This window comes from Astyanax mexicanus, chromosome 10 (assembly GCF_023375975.1).
Source record: "Astyanax mexicanus isolate ESR-SI-001 chromosome 10, AstMex3_surface, whole genome shotgun sequence".
Classification (NCBI taxonomy): Eukaryota; Metazoa; Chordata; class Actinopteri; order Characiformes; family Acestrorhamphidae; genus Astyanax; species Astyanax mexicanus.
The window spans coordinates 16,204,229-16,228,732 of record NC_064417.1 but is presented as its reverse complement, the minus strand read 5'-3'; the positions used below and the strand labels follow the sequence as shown (position 1 = coordinate 16,228,732).

Sequence of the window (24,504 nt, the reverse complement as noted above, 5' to 3'; positions counted from 1 at the left end):
TCCAAACAAGAGAGTGAATATTTCAGCTGTCACGAGAAAAAGGCCGGCTACAGTATCAAGGCAATCGGATCTACATCTACCCGGATTTCAGTGCGGATGTGGCTAGATGGAGGTCCGCGTTCTCCGTGATCAAACCCCAACTTCGCGAGGCTGGAATTGAGTACGGGCTGCTCTTTCCTGCTCGTTTGAGAATTAACCACAATGGGGTTAAACATGCCTTTGACTCACCTCAACAAGTCGCCGAATTTCTGCAAGGATTACAGCCAGCGCGCATCTCTTCAGGCGCGGACGCAAGCGCGGATGCGGGCGACCGGTTAGTTTCCAGAGCTTTGACTGGTCTACTTTGCTCCTGCCGTGGATACAGTTAAATAATTAGGACCCCGGTTTTGCACTTTTTGTTCTGAAGATTTGGCTCTTTCCTTGCTTGATGGAGGTAAACAACTCTATTTGGTAAAAAACTTTATTTGCAGCTCCAGCGAAGTCCTAAATATGTTAACTTTACTAAAGAACTTTATTTAATTCCAGGTTTATTTGTTACTTGAGTTTACTTGTTATCTAACACCATGACTGGTTTCTAGCATAAGCTTTTGGACTGATCCTGAATGCGCATGATTAATATTAAGGATTTCTTGCTGTCTGTGTAAATATTGCATCTGTGCTTTCTGTGCATTTTTGAAAACTAGCCTATTATAGTGGTTTTAAGTATAAATGGGTGTACGTATTGGTGTGGAAACTATTTTTCAGCTAATTCCGATTGCTGTTTATAAGTGGAGCAGACCTGCTCTTAGATGGGCATTGTCATAAGCAGCCCAGCGTTTTCTTTTTTGGGAGGGGTAGGGATATGCATCCCCAGTAGGAGGATGCTGGGGATTGGGGAGAGGGGGAATTCCGTTCGAATTTATACTTCGTTTAACTGGCACTTTAAGTTTGTTTACATACCTTTTACTATGACCTTCGTGCCTCATTTACATTTCTATGTCTATACCTTTTTGTTTCTTCTGTTTCTTTTTATTTATTTATTTTGGGTTATCCTTGGGAACATATCCTTTTTTGTTTTTATATGAAGAATGGCCAGGATTAATCAAACAGGTGTAAATTTTGTTACCTGGAATGTAAAAGGCATGAATGCAGCTATTAAAAGGAATAGGATATTTGCTCACCTTCGGCAATTAGAAGCCAATATAGTATTTTTGCAAGAAACCCATATCCTTAACTCTGAAGTAATTAGAATTAGACGAAGCTGGGGTGGACAGGTGTTTCACTCCAGTCTTAACATAAGAGGCAGAGGTACTGCTATTTTAATACACCAAAATGTACCCTTTAGAAGTGACCAAGTAATATCTGACCCAAATGGCCGATTTGTTATCGTAATGGGACATCTTTTCAGGAAACCGGTTGTTCTAGTCAATATTTATGCCCCAAATTTATTTAATAAAGTTTTCGCAGCAGTCCCTATAATAGATAGATACTCACTGATTATAGGCGGGGACTTTAACTGTGTACCTCACCCAATGTTAGATCGATCATCTACGAAAATCATCCAACCCTCAAAATCAGCCTTAGTGATCCAGAATTTCTGTGAACAAAGTGGACTTCTAGACTCTTGGAGATTTTTTTTTTCCTACCGCACAAGCTTTCTCCTTTTTTTCTCCAGTACATCATTCCTATAGCCGCATTGATTATTTTTTAGTAGATAAGAACTTGATGCATTATACTTCATCATGCACATACCATAGTATTGTCATTTCTGACCATGCTCCATGTTCCTTCAGACTCTGCTTTCCTGACGAACCGCCTTTACTCTCAGATGACAAATTCATAACATTCTTAAAAAATGAAATATATTTTTTCTTGAGCACTAATGACTCCCCAGAGATATCAAGATCTGTGCTATGGGAGACTCTTAAAGCTTACATTCGAGGCCAAATTATTTCGTTCACTTCAAAAATCAAAAAGCAAGAGTTGGGCAAATTAAAGGAATTATCAAATTCTATACTTCAGTTGGATGAAGAGTATGCCAAATCCCCCAACTCTACCCTGTTTAAAGAGCAGATCTGTCTTCAAACTGAATATAACTTAATATCTTCTCATCAGGAGGAGCAGAGGCTACTAAGAATGCGTCATAAGTTCTAAGAATTCGGAGATAAAGCAAGTAAGCTATTAGCCCTGCAATCTCGCCAATCCACTTCTTCTAGAATGATAACACAAATAAGTTCAACAGCAGGTTATACTTTGCATAACCACATAGATACTTTCTATAATTTCTTTTCCTCTTTATATAGTTCAGAATGCCATAATAATTCAAGTGAAATTCACGACTTCTTTTCTAAGCTGGATTTACCAGTAGTCAACAATCAGTCTTATCCTAATTTAGGGGACCAACTCGACCTTGCTGAGATCACCTCTGCAATAACTGCAATGCAGAGTGGCAAATCACCGGGTCCAGACGGCTTTCCTCTGGAATTTTATAAGAAGTTTTCTTCTCGATTAGCTCCATTAATTCTCTCTGTGTTTAATGAATCTTTTTCCAATGGTTGTCTGCCACCTACCTTAACACAAGCATCAATATCTCTCTTGGCTAAAGAAAATAAAGATCCCACACGCTGTGATTCATATAGACCCATTTCGCTTTTAAATGTGGATTTTAAAATTTTGGCTAAAGCCCTTGCAATGCGACTTGAATTAGTTTTACCCACAATTATTTCACTCGATCAAACTGGCTTTATTCGTGGACGCAATCCTTTCAGTAATCTAAGACGTTTATTCAACATAATTTATACCAATTCATCTACTGATTCTCTAGAAATAATAGTCTCTCTAGATCCCGAAAAGGCATTTGATAGAGTGGAATGGCCTTATCTATTTCTTGCTCTTGAAAAGTTTGGTTTTCCCCCTAGTTTTGTTTCTTGGATTAAATTGTTATATGCATCCCCGATGGCCTCTGTGTGTACCAATAATATTTATTCAAAGCATATCCATTTACAGCGAGGCATGAGACAAGGGTGCCCCCTTTCTGCTCTTTTGTGTAAAGGTATTTTCAGGGCAGGTGTAGAACACAAGGTCTCGCTTTACGCAGACGACCTCCTTCTCTATGTCTCCAACCCCCTATCCTCAGTTCCTCATATTCTCTCGATTCTAGAGACCTTTGGAAACGTTTCTGGCTACAAGCTTAACTTGCAGAAAAGTGAATATTTTCCTATAAAACCATTGGATAATGTATTATCTACATCTCTCATTCCATTTAGACTAAAACATGAATAATTTAAATATTTGGGTATATCAGTTGTACGTTCCTTTAATGCTTTGTTTGAAGCAAATTTTATCCCTCTTTATGAACGCACCAAGAAAGACTGTAGTAGATGGTCCACGCTGCCATTATCTTTAGCAGGGCGAATTAACCTTATCAAAATGACAGTTCTTCCCCGGTTTCTATATTTATTTTCCAATATACCTGTTTTCATTTGAAAAGGTTTCTTTAAAAATTTGGATAAGTTGATTACTGCTTTTTTGTGGGGGAACAAGAGATGTCAGGTGAAGAAATCTCTCTTGCAAAGACCAAGACAGCTGGGTGGTATGGCACTTCCAAATTTCATGTTTTACTACTGGGCAAGTAATATACATAAGATGTTTTTTTTGGATGTTGCCTCATGATTCTTCTTCAATACCGATATGGGCGCAAATAGAAAGCTTTTACAGCCAGTTCTCCCTAAACTCTTTGATATGCTCTTCCCTACCCACTACAAGAGTCTCTCTTCCTTCCCCTAATCCTGTAATCACTCATAGTTAAAAAAATTGGTCCCAGTTCCGTAAACACTTCGGGTTACAATCAGCTTCAGTTTTGAACCCGGTTATGTCAAACCATTTGTTCTCACCATCCTGTTCGGATTCAGCTTTTGTCCTGTGGCATAAAAATGGAATCAGACACTTAAAGGACTTATTTTCAGGTAACACATTTCAATCTTTTACCGAACTTTCACAAAGATTTAAGCTACCTAAAACCCACTTCTTTAGGTATCTCCAGATAAGAAGTTTCACGCAGAAAATATTTAATTCCTTCCCTAACTTACCTCCATCATCAGCAATTGATACACTGCTGAGTTTAGACCCACTTAGTCGTGGGGTTATCTCCTGTATATACCGCATTATTAACTCTCTGAATCCTCAAATGCTGGAATATCTTAGAACCGCATGGCAGCAGGATTTAGCTATGGAGTTCTCGGATGTGGAATGGGAAGGCATCCTTAACCAGATCCACTCATCCTCGCTGTGTGCTAGACATGGAGTGATACAATTTAAGGTAGTCCATAGGCTCCACCTCACTAACTATAAATTAGCAAAAAATTTTCCTAACATTAGCCCAGCATGTAACAGATGCAAGCAAACGCCAGCCACTCTAGCACATATGTTCTGGTTGTGTCCTCAATTGGCAGAGTTCTGGAGGAGCATCTTTAGGTCTTACAGTGACATCTATGGAGTTCAGATTGATCCACATCCCCTTTTGGCTTTATTTGGTACTCAACCTGACAGTCTATATCTTACTAAAGACAGGGACTATGTTATTGCCTTTTCTTCCCTATTAGCGAGACGCTTAATTCTTTTGAACTGGAAAGGGTCATCCCCACCCACACATAATAAATGGATTAAGGACGTAATGGCCCATATTCAATTGGAAAAGATCAAGTACACCATAAGGGGTTCTAAAAAAAACATTTTATGATACCTGGTCCCCATTTATAGCTTATTTTGAAGGTTTGCAAGTATCTAATTGGATTGAAACCTGATGTATTTCTGTATTTTGTATTTCGTTTTGGTAAACTGGCCTAGAAACTAAAGTACCTGGATACATCCATTGTGTATGGAAGAAACAAATTATTTAGTACAATTATTTTCTTTTTGTGTAAAGGTAAATGGTCATGTAAATTTATATTTATTTATTTTATTTAAATTTTTATTTTTATTTTTTGAACGGAAGGAAAAGGCTTAATTGTGCCTTGGGATAGAGGGTACGGGAAAGTAAGAAGCTGTGTCTATGTTTTTGTGGATTGGTTTGATGTTTGAACATGCAAAAGAAATAAACAGAATATTCTAAAATCATACGGCGTATATTACGGCGTAAAACCCCCACAGTCTTTTCGATAAAAGGCGTCTGGTCCAGACGTTTTTTGGCCCTTTTGGCGTTCCATAGGGGTACGCGCGGGATAGAGGGGCGGGGCTAAACTCAATCTGAAATACGGGAGCCACAGGGGAGCGTCGGTAGTGAAAATTAAAACTCAGAAATTTGATTTTTATAAATACACATCGTCCTTAACTGTAAATTCGAATTAATTGATAAAATTGATTAATTGCCCAGCTCTAATTCTCCCCCGCGATGACCTACGAACTCACGCAAGGACGCAGACAAGGATTGGTCGGTGACTAACGTGTAGTGTTGCCAGTCCCCCGAGAACGACGCAAAATGGAAATAACTGCTTATTCTGACATAGTGAACGTCGTGAGGGACAAAAATGTTGTGTAGTCTGAGCTCGGCATTACAGGAGCTCTGAAAATGGTTACTTTCTCTGGTATCCTGCGAGGCTTCACGTTGAAGCTGATGGGCAATCACACAGCTTTTGATTTGATTCGGCAGAGGCAAGAGCATTTGTGAACTCTGTCCAGAAGAGTGTTAAGAATGGCAGAAGAGTAGACTTTATCGTACTTCAAACTCAATAAATTAAAAGCTAAACTTCACCTTACAATTTGTTTCGAGCTGTTCACAACATGGATCAAACTTGTGTCGGGGTTGTTGTTAATGTTATAATTCTTTGCTACTTTTTTCAAGGCTACGTGACTTTGATAGTTGTTTTTTTTTTTTCTTTTTTTAATCTATTGCTTTTTCTTAGGGCGTTTTCACACCTGTAGTTCGTTCCTCTGGTCCGACACAGTTGATGAGTTCGTTTACTTGGAGCGTTTTCTCGCTCTGTTCGGTCTGGTTTCACATAGGCATAAATGTTAACGCACCAAAATGCGCATCAATAAACCATGCAAGCAGCCTGTGTCCTCTGATTGGTCAGAACTGTCTGACACGGGAGTACGTTAAATATAAATATAAATATAAGAAAAAAGTAAATACAGTGAGAAGATTTTGTGTTCCAGCGCAAATATCTGTGCTTTAACACTGAACGCTGAAACGCTGCACTTTCAAACACAGTCATGCGGCTGTGAGCAGTGAATGCAGCGCAGACGGCTCGTGCATGGACACAGTGTTTGTTCACAGCTGTGGTAATTCGCATTATCTGGCTAATATATCAGATTAAACTGTGCTTGCTTTATCAGCAGTTTAGCTCAAATAAATGGCTTATATTTAATAGCTGGATCCGATCAAGACCGGATCACGTTCTCACCACAAGCGAACCGTTCCAGAGTTCGTTTGGTACTGGACCGAGATCACCTCCTCTAGCTGGTCTCGGTCCGGTTCTTTTGATACGCACCCGGTTGCGTTACTGTTTTCACACTTGCTCAACCGAACCGCACTAAAGTTACAAACGGACCAGAGTTCGTTTTAACCGGACCAAATAGTGCTGGTGTGAAGCCATCATATGCATAGCAATTTAATCTTACCCAGATTCTTACCCAGATTCTAACTTTGTAAAATACATGAAGGAGAAGCTTGTACAAATTGCAGAATTTAATGATACAGGTGATGTATCAAACTCGACTCTCTGGGAAACACTCAAAATTGTCATATACTGGCATTTGAGTCTTCAAAAAAAGAATAATGAATTTGAGACTTGTTGAAATTGAGAATATGCTAACAACATGAAAACAGAAATATAGATCTTACCATTCAATTTTAGATAACAAAATTTTACAACCTAGAAATGAATATAATTCTGTTCTCAGTCGAAGAGTTAAACACCTCCTACTGACTCAAAAGGAAGCGATTTGAACGAAGTGTCCCTCTGTTTTCAATCCTATTAAACACATGAAATATCCATTTAAAGTACAGGTGGCGCTATAGCGCTGTTAAAACATATGTATTTGAAATTCTAATTCTAGATCAAACAACAGCCTCAGATAAGCAGGCCGGTCAAATTTTGTGAGTTTTCTCCGTTATAACTTCCTCAAAACACCTAGCATTAACTAGGTGTCAACCTCCTGTTTTGATGTGGTATCTCAAAAATAATCTGACAAAGACTTTAGGAGCAGTTTAAATGAGTTTGTGAAAAATGTGTAAAAATATTACAAATTCCAATATGGCCGACTTCCTATTGGGCGGAGCTAATACAAGCCAATTGCAAATATGTGCAGTGTCACAGTATCTACATTCCTACCAAAATTTGAGAAGATTAGACCAATTTTGACACATCCACAGCTAATTTATTAACCGAACAAATTAGGGGGCGCTGTAGAGTCCGCTAGCTACATATGAAAAATATATCACAATATTTGTAAAGTGTTTTTAGGTCCTATGCAATCTGACAATTTTCAAGAGTTTTTGAGCATTCCTTGTAATGTCAAATATGCATTGAAACCTAGGTGGCGCTATAGAGCCAATGAAATGCGTAGATATGAAATTTTAATTTCAGACCAAAGGACCACGTAAATCAAGCAGGCTTGTAAAGTTTAGTGAGTTTTCATCCATTTTAACCTCCTTAAACACCTACCAACACCAGAATGTTTTCACGTCCTGTTTTAATGGGGCATCTCAAGCAATTCAACTGTCCGCCATTTCGTCCTTGTTTAAGATATCGACTATTCCTTCGCAATTTATCATCAGGTGTGTTAGCAGTTTATTGCTGACAAATATCAAGAGTATTCAACAAATTCCCTAGGAGGAGTTCGACAAAGTATGCAAAAAATGTGTGTAAAATGCACTTATTTCAAAATGGCCGACTTCCTGTTGGGCGGAGTCAGTCTTACCAATACTAAAAACGTGTCTTATGATGTCTCTTGTGTTTTTGCCAAGTTTCGTGAATTTTCAATCATCTGTGTTATGACCGTGTCATGGTTTCACTTTTGTCTAGTGTTGCGTCTCCATTAAATTAATTGCCTGCTATTAGTCATATCACCATGTATGTCTGGAGCCTATTCCACGCCCAATTTAGAGATAATCTGACAAAGATTAGGAGGAGTTTGAATGAGCTGATGAATCGTGAAAAATGTGTAAAAATTCCACAAATTTCAAAATGGCCGACTTCCTGTTGGGCTGAGCTAATACCAGCCGATGGGTAATATGTGCGGGATGATACTTTCTATGTTGTTGCCAAAAATCGAGAATATTGGAGAAATTTTGAGACAGCTACAGCTAATTTAATGGCCTAAATAAAATAGGAGGCGCTGTAGAGTCATCTAGCTGCACATGAGAAAAACGACAAAATATTTCTAAATCATTTGAAAGACTTATTGAATCTGCCAATTATCAAGAGGCTGAGAGCTTTTTATAAATGTGATATAAAATAGGTGGCGCTAGAGAGCTGATGAAACACAAATTTACAAAATCCCAACTTAAGGTCAAAGTTTGGCCTAAGCCAAATAGCTCTGTAAAATTTTAGGAGTTTTCAAACATCTTAACCCCTCCGAAACCCAGTGGGAAACTTTTTATTTTGCAACTTCCTGTCAAAATGGCCGACTTCCTGTTGGGCGGAGTCAAATAAAACCAAGTGATCCTTGTTCTTTATGAGGAGGTCAATGAGCGTACCAAAGTTGGTGTACATTGGACAAACTTCATCCCAGCCACTGCCGACATTTGGGGGCGCTATAGAGCTCCTGAACCACGCCAAAGTCTAGCCTCTATGGGACTTTAAAATTTTCGCCGAGTTTGAGGCCTGTGCCAAAATGCGTGAGTTTTCGAGTATCGGAAATGCCTCAGAAATGGACACAAAGAGGCAGAATAATAATAACGAGTTGTCCCCCTGTCACAGGGGGACGTAGGGCCCTCGCAACCCAGCGCAAATCGTACTGGGCCAAACCGAGAAACTAGTGAAAGTAATTTTGAGGTCTTATTGAGTGTGCCAATTTTCAAGAGTTTTCTATCCTGTTACACATGTGAAATGTCCATTTAAAGTGTAGGTGGCGCTATAGCGCTGTTAAAACACATGTATTTGAAATTCTAATTCTAGATCAAACAACAGCCTCAGATAAGCAGGCCTGTCAAATTTTGTATGCTTTTCTCTTTTATAACCTCCTCAAAACACCTAGCATTACCTAGGTTTTGACCTCCTGTTTTGATGTGGCATCTCACAAATTCAACCATCTGCCACTTCGTCCTCGTTTGAGATATCGACTATTCCTTCACAATTTATCATCAGATATGTCCAATGTTTATTTTTACCAAATACCAAGAGAATTCAACAAATTTGCTAGGAGTAGTTTGAGAATATCCGCAAAAAATGTGTGTAAAATGCAGATTTCAAAATGGCCGGCTTCCTGTTGGGCGGAGTCAAATAAAACCAAGTGATCCTTGTTCTTTATGAGGAGGTCAATGAGCATACCAAAGTTGGTGCACATTGGACAGACCATTTAGTTGTAATCTGACAAAGACTCTAGGAGGAGTTCGAATAAGTTCGTGAAAAATGTGTAAAAAATGTAAATTTTTCAAAATGGCCAACTTCCTGTTGGGCGGAGCCAATACATGCCAATAGGTATTATGTATAGCATCGTAATATCTATGCTTCTACCAAAAATCGAGAATATTTAGCGATCAACTATTCCTTTGGCAATTTTCATCAACTGTGTCTGATGTTCATTTACAGCGAAATAAGAGGTAATCTGACAAAGACTTTAGGAGCAGTTTAAATGAGTTTGTGAAAAATGTGTAAAAATATTACAAATTCCAATATTGCCGACTTCCTGTTGGGCGGAGCTAATACAAGCCAATTGCAAATATGTGCAGGGTCATACTATCTACGATCCTACCAAAATTTGAGAAGATTAGACAAATTTTGACACATCCACAGCTAATTTATTAAACAAATGAATTAGGGGGCGCTGTAGAGTCCGCTAGCTATACATGAAAAAATTGTCAAAATATTTGTAAAGTGTTATTAGGTCTTATGCAATCTGACAATTTTCAAGAGTTTTTGAGCATTTCCGTAATGTCAAATATGCATTGAAACCTAGGTGGCGCTATAGAGCCAATGAAACACGTATATATGAAATTTTAATTTCAGATCAAAGGACCACGTAAAGCAAGCAGGCCTGTAAAGTTTAGTGAGTTTTCATCCATTTTAACCTCCTCAAACACCTACCAACACCAGAATGTATTCACTTCCTGTTTTAACGGGGCATCTCAAGCAATTCAACTGTCCCCCATTTCGTCCTCCTTAAAGACATCGACTATTCCTTCGCAATTTATCATTAGGGGTGTTAGTAGTTTATTGCTGACAAATATCAAGAGTATTCGACAAATTTCCTAGGAGGAGTTCGACAAAGTATGCAAAAAATGTGTGTAAAATGCACGTTTTTCAAAATGGCCGACTTCCTGTTGGGCGGAGTCAATTATATCAACACTGAAAACGTGTGTAATGATGTCTTTTATGTTTTTGCCAAGTTTCATGAATTTCCAAGCAGCTGTGTTCTGACCATGTTCATGTTTCTATTTGGTTTAGTGTTGCGTCTCCATTAAACCAATTGACCGCCATTACGTCATAGTTTCAGCTATCGACTATTCCTTCGCAATTTAGCACCACATATGTCTGGAGACTATCCACAGACCATTTAGTTGTAATCTGACAAAGACTCTAGGAGGAGTTCGAATAAGTTCGTGAAAAATGTGTAAAAAATTTAAATTTTTCAAAATGGCCAACTTCCTGTTGGGCGGAGCCAATACATGCCAATAGGTATTATGTATAGCATCGTAATATCTATGCTTCTACCAAAAATCGAGAATATTGGAGAAATTAGCCTAAACCAAATAGGGGGCGCTGTAGAGTCATTTAGCTCCACATTAGAAAAACGATTACATTTCTCAAAATCATTTAAAGGCATTATTGAGTCTGCTTATTTAGAAGAGGCTACGAGCTTTCTATAAATGTCATATAAAATAGGTGGCGCTAGAGAGCTGATAAATTATGAATATGAAAAATTCCAATTTTACATCAAAGTACAGCCTATGCCCAATAGGCCTGTGAAATTTTATGAGTTTTCGAATATCGTAACCCACCCAAAATGCTACGAGAATCTTTTAATTTTGCGACTTCCTGCCAAAATGGCTGACTTCCTGTTAGGGGGAGTCAAATAAATCCAAGTGATTCTTGATCGGTATAATTAGGTCAATGAGCGTACCAAAGTTGGTGCACATTGGACAAACTTTATCCCGGCCACTGGCAACGTTTGGGGGCGCTATAGAGCTCCTGATCCACGTCCAAGCAAATGAACCTTGAAATTTAAAATTTTTGACCAGCTTTGAGGTCTGTGCCAAAATGCAAGAGTTTTCGAGGATCAGAAAGGCCTCAAAAATGGGCGCGAAGTTTAAAAATAAAAATAACGAGTTGTCCCCCTGTCACAGGGGGACGTAGGGCCCTCGCACAACAGCGCAAATCGTACCGGGCCAAACCGAGAAAGCGGTGAAAGTAATTTTGAGGTCTTATTAAGTGTGCCAATTTTCAAGAGTTTTCTATCCTGCCAAAAATGTGAAATACCCATTTAAAATACAGGTGGCGCTATAGAGCTGTTAAAACACATATATTTGAAATTCTAATTCTAGATCAAACAACAGCCTCAGATAAGCAGGCCGGTCAAAGTTTGTGAGCTTTTCTCTCTTATAACGTCCTCAAAACTCCTAGCATTACCTATGTGTCAACCTCCAGTTTTGATGTGGCATCTCAAACATTCAACTGTCCGCCATTCCCTCCTCGTTTAAGATATCGACTATTTCTTCACAATTTATCATCAGATATGTTCAATGTCTATATTTAACAAATACCAAGAGAATTCAACAAAATTTCTAGGAGTAGTTTGACAACATACGCAAAAAATGTATGTAAAATTCAGATATTTCAAAATGGCCGACTTCCTGTTGGTCAGTCCTACCAATACTGAAAACGTGTCTAATGATGTCTCTTGTGTTTTTGCCAAGTTTCATGAATTTTTAATCATCTGTGTTCTGACCGTGTCATGGTTTCACTTTGGTTTAGTGTTGCCTCTCTAGTCAATCAATTGCTCGCCATTACGTCACCGTTTTAGCGATCAACTATTCCTTTGGCAATTTTCATCAACTGTGTCTGATGTTCATTCTCAGCTAATTTAGAGGTAATCTGACAAAGACTTTAGGAGCAGTTTAAATGAGTTTGTGAAAAATGTGTAAAAATATTACAAAATCCAATATGGCCGACTTCCTGTTGGACGGAGCTAATACAAACCAATTGCAAATATGTGCAGAGTCATAGTATCTATGCTCCTACCAAAATTTGAGAAGATTAGACAAATTGTGACACATCCACAGCTAATTTATTAAACGAATGAATTAGGGGGCGCTATAGAGTCCGCTAGCTACACATGAAAAAATTATCACAATATTTGTAAAGTGGTTTTAGATCTTATGGAATCTGACAGTTTTCAAGAGTTTTTGAGCATTCCCGTAATGTCAAATATGCATTGAAACCTAGGTGGCGCTATAGAGCCAATGAAATATGTATATATGAAATTTCAATTTTTAATCAAAGGACCGCTTAAATCAAGAAGGCCTGTAAAGTTTCGTGAGTGTTCAACCTGTTTCACCTCCTCAAACACCTACCAACACCAGAATGTATTTACTTCCTATTTTAATGGGGTATCTCAAGCAATTCAACTGTCCGCCATTTCGTCCTCGTTTAAGACATCGACTATTCCTTCACAATTTATCATCACGGATGGTAGTAGTTTATTGCTGACAAATATCAAGAGTATTCATCAAATTCCCTAGGAGGAGTTCGACAAAGTATGCAAAAAATGTGTGTAAAATGCACGTAAAATGACTTCCTGTTGGGCGGAGTCAATCATATCAACACTGAAAATGTGTGTAATGATGTCTTTTATGTTTTTGCCAAGTTTCATGAATTTCCAAGCAGCTGTGTTCTGACCATGTTCATGTTTCTATTTGGTTTAGTGTTGTGTCTCCATTAAATCAATTGCCCGCCATTACATCATCGTTTCAGCTATCGACTATTCCTTCGCAATTTAGCACCACGTATGTCTGGAGACTATCCACAGACCATTTAGTTGTAATCTGACAAAGACTCTAGGAGGAGTTCGAATAAGTTCGCGAAAAATGTGTAAAAAATTTAACATTTTTCAAAATGGCCAACTTCCTGTTGGGCGGAGCCAATACATGCCAATGGGTATTATGTGTGGCATCGTAATATCTATGCTTCTACCAAAAATCGAGAATATTGGAGAAATTTTGAGACAGCTACCGCTAATTTATTAGCCTTAACCAAATAGGGGGCGCTGTAGAGTCATTTAGCTCCACATTAGAAAAATGATTACATTTCTCAAAATCATTTAAAGTAGGGATGCAAATGATTAATCGACTTTAGATTAATTGTCGATCAAGAGGTTGCTCGAACAAAATGTATTACTCGCGATTAATCGCTAGAGGGCGCTACTGTAGTAACTTGAACAGAGCGTGAGAACGAGAGGTGAACACGACTCGCGAGAGACCAGGGTTGAAAACAAAATGAAGCGGGCGAAAATAAGTGCGGTGTGGGACCATTTCAACATTGTTAATTTAGGCAAAGAAGTCAAATGTTCTCTGTGTAATGCGGTATTGAAATACAACAGTTCCACTAGCTCACTCAGTTATCATTTGAACGCCGTCACAGTTTCACTGAGAGCGCGAGCGTGTGATGAGAGAAGGGCGGAGGACATTACAGAGAGGATATGCAGCATGATCAAGACAGTTGACGGTACAGGGTTTCAGGATCTCATTGCATTGAGGATTGTTGAGGATTTCCTAATTAATAGCCTGGATGCAGTTTCTTCATAATCTATAGGCTCAATAATAATCTGTTTGGCTCTCTATTTAATTTCTTCTATTCTTTTTTTTTTTTTTTTATATGTCTAATGGTACAAAAACGCAAAAACTGAGCCAGTCCTTAATTTATTTCTTTTTTTAAATTAAAGAATGTATTTTCTTATACCATAAAAAGTCTGCTTTCTTTTCCTAATGCATAATTACTTGAGGAATATATAATATAATATAATACAATATAATTATCATAATATAATATATACTTTTTGAGCTCAGTGTTTTAACTATTTAGCTGGTATTTTTAAAGGCCCTATTGAAACACTAAAATTCAGGTAAAAACGCCGCTTATCAATTAATCGAAAGTCGATCGATAAGATCAATCAACTAATGATTAACGAATTAATCGATAATTTGCATCCCTAATTTAAAGGCATTATTGAGTCTGCTTATTTAGAAGAGGCTAAGAGCTTTCTATAAATGTCATATAAAATAGGTGGCGCTAGAGAGCTGATAAATTATGAATATGAAAAATTCCAATTTTACATCAAAGTACAGCCTATGCCCAATAGGCCTGTGAAATTTTATGAGTTTTCAAACATCGTAACCCACCCAAAACACCACGGGAAACTTTTTATTTTGCGACTTCCTGCCAAAATGGTCGACTTCCTGTTAGGCGGAGTCAAATAAATCCAAGTGATTCTTGATTAGTATAATGAGGTCAATGAGTGTACCAAAGTTGGTGCACATTGGACAAACTTTATCCCGGCCACTGGCAACGTTTGGGGGCGCTATAGAGCTCCTGATCCACGCCCAAACCTGTGAACAATGTAATTTTAAATTTTTCACCGGCTTTGACGTCTGTGCCAAAATGCAAGAGTTTTCGAGTATCAGAAAGGCCTCAAAAATGGGCGCGAAGTTTAAAAATAAAAATAATAATAATAACGAGTTGTCCCCCTGTCACAGGGGGACGTAGGGCCCTCGCACAACAGCGCAAATCGTACCGGGCCAAACCGAGAAACCGATAAAAGTAATTTTAAGGTCTTATTGAGTGTGCCAATTTTCAAGAGTTTTCTATCCTGTTAAACATGTGAAATATCCATTTAAAATACGGGTAGCGCTATAGCGCTGTTAAAATACATGTATTTTAAATTCTAATTCTACATCAAACAACAGCCTTAGATAAGCAGGCTGGTCAAATTTTGTGAGTTTTTCTCCGTTATAACCTCCTCAAAACACCTGGCATTACCTAGGTTTTCACCTCCTGTTTTGATGTGGCATCTCACAAATTCAACCATCTGCCATTTCGTCCTCGTTTGAGATATCGACTATTCCTTCACAATTTATCATCAGATATGTTTAATGTTTATTTTTACCAAATACCAAGAGAATTCAAGAAAATTTCTAGGAGTAGTTTGACAATATACACAACAAATGTATGTAAAATTCAGATATTTCAAAATGGCCGACTTCCTGTTGGGCGGAGTCAGTCCTACCAATACTGAAAACGTGTCTAATGATGTCTCTTGTGTTTTTGCCAAGTTTCAGTTATATATAATCATCTGTGTTCTGACTGTGTCATGGTTTCACTTTGGTTTAGTGTTGCGTCTCTAGTCAATCAATTGCCCGCCATTACGTCACCGTTTTAGCGATCAATTATTCCTTTGGCAATTTTCATCAACTGTGTCTGATGTTCATTCTCAGCTAATTTAGAGGTAATCTGACAAAGACTTTAGGAGCAGTTTAAATGAGTGTTAAAAATTTGTAAAAATTACACAAATTTCAAAATGGCCGACTTCCTGTTGGGCGGAGCTAATACAAACCAATTGCAAATATGTGCAAAGTCATAGTATCTACGCTCCTACCAAAATTTGAGAAGATTAGACAAATTTTGACACATCCAAAGCTAATTTATTAACCGTACGAATTAGGGGGCGCTGTAGAGTCCGCTAGCTAAACATGAAAAAATTATCACAATATTTGTAAAGTGTTTTTTAGATCTTATGGAATCTGACAATTTTCAAGAGTTTTTGAGCATTTCCGTAATGTCAAATATGCATTGAAACCTAGGTGGCGCTATAGAGCCAATGAAATATGTATATATGAAATTTCAATTTTTAATCAAAGTACTGCTTAAATCAAGCAGGCCTGAAAAGTTTTGTGAGTGTTCAACCTGTTTAACCTCCTCAAACACCTACTAACACCAGAATGTATTTACTTCCTATTTTAATGGGGTATCTCAAGCAATTCAACTGTCCGCCATTTCGTCCTCGTTTAAGATATCGACTATTCCTTCGCAATTTATCATCAAGGATGGTAGTAGTTTATTGTTGACAAATATCAAGAGTATTCAACAAATTCCCTAGGAGGAGTTCGACAAAGTATGCAAAAAATGTGTGTAAAATGCACGTTTTTCAAAATGGCCGACTTCCTGTTGGGCGGAGTCAATCATATCAACACTGAAAACGTGTGTAATGATGTCTTTTATATTTTTGCCAAGTTTCATGAATTTCCAAGCAGCTGTATTCTGACCATGCTAATGTTTCTATTTGGTTTAGTGTTGTGTCTCCATTAAATCAATTGCCCGCCATTACGTCATCGTTTCAGCTATCGACTATTCCTTCGCAATTTGGCACCACGTATGTCTGGAGACTATCCACAGACCATTTAGTTGTAATCTGACAAAGACTCTAGGAGGAGTTCGAATGAGTATGTGAAAAATGTTTAAAAATTTAAAATTTTTCAAAATGGCCGACTTCTTGTTGGGCGGAGCTAATACATGCCAATGGGTATTATGTGTGGCATCGTAATATCTATGTTTCTACCAAAAAATTTGAACATTGGGGAAAATTTGAGACAGCTACCGCTAATTTATTAGCCTAAACCAAATAGGGGGCGCTGTAGAGTCATTTAGCACCACATTAGACAAATGATTACATTTCTCGAAATCATTTAAAGGCATTATTGGGTCTGCTAATTTAGAAGAGGCTAAGAGCTTTCTATAAATGTCATATAAAATAGGTGGCGCTAGAGAGCTGGTAAATTATGAATATGAAAAATTCCAATTGTACATCAAAGTACAGCCTATGCCCAATAGGCCTGTGAAATTTTATGAGTTTTCGAACATCGTAACCCACCCAAAACACCACGGGAAACTTTTTATTTTGCGACTTCCTGCCAAAATGGTCGACTTCCTGTTAGGCGGAGTCAAATAAATCCAAGTGATTCTTGATCGGTATAATGAGGTCAATGAGCGTACCAAAGTTGGTGCACATTGGACAAACTTTATCCCGGCCACTGGCAATGTTTGGGGGCGCTATAGAGCTCCTGATCCACGCCCAAACCTGTGAACAATGTAATTTAAAATTTTTCACTGGCTTTGACGTCTGTGCCAAAATGCAAGAGTTTTCGAGTATCGGAAAGGCCTCAAAAATGGGCGCGAAGTTTGTAAATAAAAATAATAATAAACGGACCAAAAACAATAGGGCTTTGCACCTCCGGTGCAGGCTTCGCCTGCGCCTTCGGTGCTCGGGCCCTAATAATAAACATTCCAAAAACAATAGGGCTTTGCACCTCCGGTGCAGGCTTCGCCTGCGCCTTCGGTGCTCGGGCCCTAATAATAATAATAAACATTCCAAAAACAATAGGGCTTTGCACCTCCGGTGCAGGCTTCGCCTGCGCCTTCGGTGCTCGGGCCCTAATAATAATAACGAGTTGTCCCCCTGTCACAGGGGGACGTAGGGCCCTCGCACAACAGCACAAATCGTACCGGGCCAGACCGAGAAACCGGTGCAAGTAATTTTAGGGGCTTATTAAGTGTGGCAATTTTCAACAGTTTTCTATCCTGTCAAATATACATTTAAAATATAGGTGGCGGTATAGAGCTGTGAAAGCACATGTATTTGAAATTTTAATCCTATATCAAAGAACAGCCTCAGATAAGCAGGCCGGTCAAATTTTGTGAGCTTTTCTCTGTTATAACTTCCTCAAAACACCTAGCATTACCTAGGTGTCAACCACCTGTTTTGATGTGTCATCTCAAAAATTCAACCGTCCGCCATTTCCTCCTCGTTTGAGATATCGATTATTGCTTCACAGTTTATCATCAGATATGTTCAATGTTTATTTTTACCAAATACCAAGAGAATTCATTAAATTTTCTAGGAGTAGTTTGACAACATACGCAAAGAATGTGTGTAAAATGCAGATGTTTCAAAATGGCCGACTTCCTGTTGGGCGGAGTCAGTCCTACAAATACTGAAAACGTGTCTTATGATGTCTCTTGTGTTTTTGCCAAGTTTCAGGAATTTTCAATCATCTGTGTTCGGACCGTGTCATTGTTTCACTTTGGTTTAGTGTTGCGTCTCTAGTGAATCAAATGCTCGCCATTACATCACCGTTTTAGCGATCAACTAATCCTTTGGCAATTTTCATCAAACATGTCTGATGTTCATTCACAGCTAATTAAAAGGTAATCTACCTAAGACTTAAGAAGCAGCTTAAATGAGTTTGTGAAAAATATGTAAAAATTTCACAAATTCCAATATGGCCGACTTCCTGTTGGGCGGAGCTAATACAAGCCAATTGCAAATATGTGCAGTGTTACAGTATCTACATACCTACCAAAATTGGAGAAGATTAGACCAATTTTGACACATCCAGAGCTAATTTATTAACTGAACAAATTAGGGAGCGCTGTAGAGTCTGCTAGCTACATATGAAAAATATTTCACAATATTTGTAAAGTGTTTTTAGGTCCTACGCAATCTGACAATTTTCAAGAGTTTTTGAGCATTCCCGTAATGTCACATATTCATTGCAACCTAGGTGGCGCTATAGAGCCAATGAAATGTGTATATATGAAATTTCAATTTCAGACCAAAGAACCACGTAAATCAAGCAGGCCTGTAAAGTTTTCATACTTTTTAACCTCCTCAAACACCTACCAACACCAGAATGTATTCACTTCCTGTTTTAATGGGGTATCTCCAGCAACTCAACTGTCCGCCATTTCGTCCTCGTTTAAGATATCGACTATTCCTTCGCAATTTATCATCAGGTCTGTTAGTAGTTTATTGCTGACAAATATCAAGAGTATTCAACGAATTCCCTAGGAGGAGTTTGACAAAAAATGTGTGTAAAATGCACTTTTTTCAAAATGGCCGACTTCCTGTTGGGCGGAGTCAGTCTTACCAATACTAAAAACGTGTCTTATGATGTCTCTTGTGTTTTTGCCAAGTTTCATGAATTTTCAATCATGTGTGTTCTGACCGTGTCATGGTTTCACTTTGGTCTAGTGTTGCGTCTCCATTAAATTAATTGCCTGCCATTACGTCATCGTTTCAGCTATCGACTATTCCTTCGCAATTTATCACCATGTATGTCTGGGGACTATCCACTGACAATTTAGAGGTAATCTGACAAAGACTCTAGGAGGAGTTCGAATGAGTTTGTGAAAAATTTGTCAAAATTCCACAAATTCCAAAATGGCCGACTTCCTGTTGGGCGGAGCTAATGCATTCCGATTGCTAATATGTGCAGAATCATATTGTCTATGTTTCTGTCAAAAATCGAGAATATCTGAGAATTTTTGAGAAGGCCACGGCTAATTTATTAGCCAAACCAAATAGGGGCGCTGTAGAGTCATCTAGCTACACACGACAAAAATGACAATATATATCTAAGTCACTTCGAGGCCTTATTGAATCTGCCAATTATCAAGAGGCTGAGCGCTTTCCAAAAATGTCATATGAAATAGGTGGCGCTAGAGAGCTGATGAAACACGAATATACAAAATTTTAATTCACGGTGAAAGTTTGGCCTAAGCCAAATAGCTCTGTAAAATTTTAGGAGTTTTCAAACATCCTAACCACTCCGAAACCCAGCGGGAAACTTTTTATTTTGCAACTTCCTGTCAAAATGGCCGACTTCCTGTTGGGCGGAGTCAAATAAAACCTAGTGATTCTTGTTGTTTATGAAGAGGTCAATGAGTGTACCAAAGTTGGTGCACATTGGACAAACTTCATCCCGGCCAATGCCGACGTTTGGGGGCGCTATTGAGCTCCTGAAAGTTGGTGCACATTGGACAAACTTTATCCCGGCCACTGGCAATGTTTGGGGGCGCTATAGAGCTCCTGATCTACGCCCAAACCTGTGAACAATGTAATTTTAAATTTTTCACCGGCTTTGACGTCTGTGCCAAAATGCAAGAGTTTTCGAGTATCAGAAAGGCCTCAAAAATGGGCGCGAAGTTTAAAAATAAAAATAATAATAATAATAATAATAATAACGAGTTGTCCCCCTGTCACAGGGGGACGTAGGGCCCTCGCACAACAGCGCAAATCGTACCGGGCCAAACCGAGAAACCGGTAGAAGTAATTTTAAGGTCTTATTGAGTGTGCCAATTTTCAAGAGTTTTCTATCCTGTTAAACACGTGAAATATCCATTTAAAATACAGGTGGCGCTTTAGCGCTGTTAAAATACATGTATTTGAAATTCTAATTCTACATCAAAGAACAGCCTTAGATAAGCAGGCTGGTCAAATTTTGTGAGTTTTTCTCCGTTATAACCTCCTCAAAACACCTGGCATTACCTAGGTTTTGACCTCCTGTTTTGATGTGGCATCTCACAAATTCAACCATCTGCCATTTCATCCTCGTTTGAGATATCGACTATTCCTTCACAATTTATCATCAGATATGTTCAATGTTTATTTTTACCAAATACCAAGAGAATTCAACAAATTTGCTAGGAGTAGTTTGACAATGTACACAAAAAATGTGTGTAAAATGCAGATATTTCAAAATGGCCGACTTCCTGTTGGGCGGAGTCAGTCCTATCAATGCTGAAAATGTGTGTAATGATGTCTTTTGTGTTTTTGCCAAGTTTCATGAATTTTCAAAAATCTGTTTTCTGACCGTGTCATGGTTTCACTTTGGTTTAGTGTTGCGTCTCTAGTGAATCAATTGCTCGCCATTGGGTCACTGTTTTACCGATCAACTAATCCTTTGGCAGTTATCATCAAATATGTCTGTTGTTCATTTACAGCGAAATAAGAGGTAATCTGACAAAGACTTTAGGAGCAGTTTAAATGAGTTTGTGAAAAATGTGTAAAAATATTACAAATTCCAATATGGCCGACTTCCTGTTGGGCGGAGCTAATACAAGCCAATTGCAAATATGTGCAGGGTCATACTATCTACACTCCTACCAAAATTTGAGAAGATTAGACAAATTTTGACACATCCACAGCTAATTTATTAAATGAACAAATTAGGGGGCGCTGTAGAGTCCGCTAGCTATACATGAAAAAATTGTCAAAATATTTGTAAAGTGTTATTAGGTCTTATGCAATCTGTCAATTTTCAAGAGTTTTTGAGCATTCCCGTAATGTCAAATATGCATTGAAACCTAGGTGGCGCTATAGAGCCAATGAAATACGTATATATGAAATTTTAATTTCAGATCAAACTACTGCTTAAATCAAGCAGGCCTGTAAATTTTCGAGAGTTTTCAACCTTTTTAACCTCATCAAACACCTACTAACACCAGAATGTATTCACTTCCTGTTTTAACGGGGCATCTCAAGCAATTCAACTGTCCGCCATTTCGTCCTCGTTTAAGATATCGACTATTCCTTCGCAATTTATCATCAGGTGTGTTAGTAGTTTATTACTGACAAATATCAAGAGTATTCAACAAATTCCCTAGGAGGAGTTCGACAAAGTATGCAAAAAATGTGTGCAAAATGCACATATTTCAAAATGGCCGACTTCCTGTTGGGCGGAGTCAATCATTCCAATACTAAAAACGTGTCTTATGATGTCTCTTGTGTTTTTACCAAGTTTCATGATTTTTCAATAATCTGTTTTATGACTGTGTCATGGTTTCACTTTGATCTAGTGTTGCGTCTCCATTAAATTAATTGTCCGCCATTACGTCATCGTTTCAGCTATCGACTATTCCTTCGCAATTTATCACCATGTATGTCTGGAGCCTATCCATACCAAATTTAGAGGTAATATGACAAAGACTCTAGGAGGAGTTTGAATGAGTTCGTGAAAAATGTGTAAAAATTCCACAAATTTCAAAATGGCCGACTTCCTGTTGGGCGGAGCTAGTACAAGCCAAAGGGTAATATGTGCGGGATGATAGTTTCTATGTTGTTGCCAAAAATCGAGAATATTGGAGAAATTTTGAGACAGCTACAGCTAATTTAATGGCCTAAACAAAATAGGGGGCGCTGTAGAGTCCTCTAGCTACACATGAGAAAAACGACAAAATATTCCTAAATCATTTCAAAGACTTATTGAATCTGCCAATCATCAAGAGGCTGAGAGCTTTTCATAAATATGATATAAAATAGGTGGCGCTAGAGAGCTGATGAAAGACGAATTTACGAAATTCCAACTTACGGTCAAAGTATGGCCAAGGCCAAATAGCTCTGTAAAATTTTAGGAGTTTTCAAACATCCTAACCACTCCGAAACCCAGCGGGAAACTTTTTATTTTGCAACTTCCTGTCAAAATGGCCGACTTCCTGTTGGGCGGAGTCAAATAAAATCTAGTGATTCTTGTTGTTTATGAGGAGGTCAATGAGCGTACCAAAGTTGGTGCACGTTGGACAAACTTCATCCCGGCCACTGCCAACGTTTGGGGGCGCTATAGAGCTCCTGAACAACGCCAAAGTCCAGCCTCTATGGAACTTTAAAATTTTCGCCGAGCTTGAGGCCTGTGCCAAAATGCGTGAGTTTTCGAGTATCGGAAATGCCTCAAAAATGGACGCAAAGAGGCAGAATAATAATAATAATAACGAGTTGTCCCCCTGTCACAGGGGGACGTAGGGCCCTCGCATAACAGCGCAAATCGTACCGGGCCAAATCGAGAAACCGGTGAAAGTAAATTTGAGGTCTTATTTAGTGTGGCAATTTTTCAAGAGTTTTCTATCCTGTTAAACATGTGAAATACCCATTTAAAGTACAGGTGGCGCTATAGCGCTGTTAAAACATATGTATTTTAAATTCTATTTCTAGATCAAACAACAGCCTCAGATAAGCAGGCCGGTCCAATTTTATGAGCTTTTCTCTGTTATAACGTCCTCAAAACTCCTAGCATTACCTAGGTGTCAACCTCCTGTTTTGATGTGGTATCTCAAAGATTCAACCGGCTGCCAATACGTCCTCGTTTGAGATATCGACTATTCCTTCACAATTTATCATCAGATATGTTCAATGTTTATTTTTACCAAATACCAAGAGAATTCAACAAATTTTCTAGGAGTAGTTTGACAACATACGCAAAAAATGTATGTAAAATGCAAATATTTCAAAATGGCCGACTTCCTGTTGGGCGGAGTCAGTCCTACCAATACTGAAAACGTGTGTAATGATGTCTCTTGTGTTTTTGCCAAGTTTCATGAATTTTCAATCATCTGTGTTCTGACCGTGTCATGGTTTCACTTTGGTTTAGTGTTGCATCTCTAGTCAATCAATTGCCCGCCATTACGTCACTGTTTTAGCGATCAACTATTCCTTTGGCAGTTTTCATCAAATATGTCTGTTGTTCATTTACAGCGAAATAAGAGGTAATCTGACAAAGACTTTAGGAGCAGTTTAAATGAGTTTGTGAAAAAAGTGTAAAAATATTACAAATTCCAATATGGCCGACTTCCTGTTGGGCGGAGCTAATACAAGCCAATTGCAAATATGTGCAGGGTCACAGTATCTACATTCCTACCAAAATTGGAGAACATTAGACCAATTTTGACACATCCAGAGCTAATTTATTAACTGAACAAATTAGGGGGCGCTGTAGAGTCAGCTAGCTACACATGAAAAAATTATCACAATATTTGTAAAGTGTTTTTAGGTTCTATGCAATCTGACAATTTTCAAGAGTTTTTGATTATTCCCGTAATGTCAAATATTCATTGAAACCTAGGTGGCGCTATAGAGCCAATGAAATGCGTATATATGAAATTTCAATTTCAGACCAAAGGACCACGTAAAACAAGCAGGCCTGTAAAGTTTTGTGAGTTTTCATCCATTTTAACCTCCTCAAACACCTACCAACACAAGAATGTATTCACTTCCTGTTTTAATGGGGTATCTCAAGCAATTCAACTGTCCGCCATTTCGTCCCCGTTTAAGATATCGACTATTCCTTCGCAATTTATCATCAGGTGTGTTAGTAGTTTATTGATGACAAATATCAAGAGTATTCAACAAATTCCCTAGGAGGAGTTCGACAAAGTATGCAAAAAATGTGTGTAAAATGCACATATTTCAAAATGGCCGACTTCCTGTTGGGTGGAGTCAGTCCTACCAATACGGCAAACGTGTCTAATGATGTCTCTTGTGTTTTCGCCAAATTTCAGGAATTTCCAATCATCGATGTTCTGACCGTGTCATGGTTTCACTTTGGTTTAGTGTTGCGTCTCTAGTTAATCAATTGCCCGCCATTACGACACCGTTTCAGCTATTGACTATTCCTTCGCAATTTATCTCCACTTATGTCTGGAGCCTATCCACGCCCAATTTTGAGGTAATCTGACAAAGACTCTAGGAGGAGTTCGAATGAGT

General features: G+C 38.4%; 1 protein-coding gene across 6 annotated transcripts in view; it reads right to left on the bottom strand.

Annotated features, from left to right (window-relative positions):
• Positions 1 to 24,504, bottom strand: part of elmo3 (engulfment and cell motility 3) — a 394,497-nt gene that overhangs the window by 346,125 nt on the left and 23,868 nt on the right. The gene's annotated exons all lie outside the window — the stretch shown is intronic.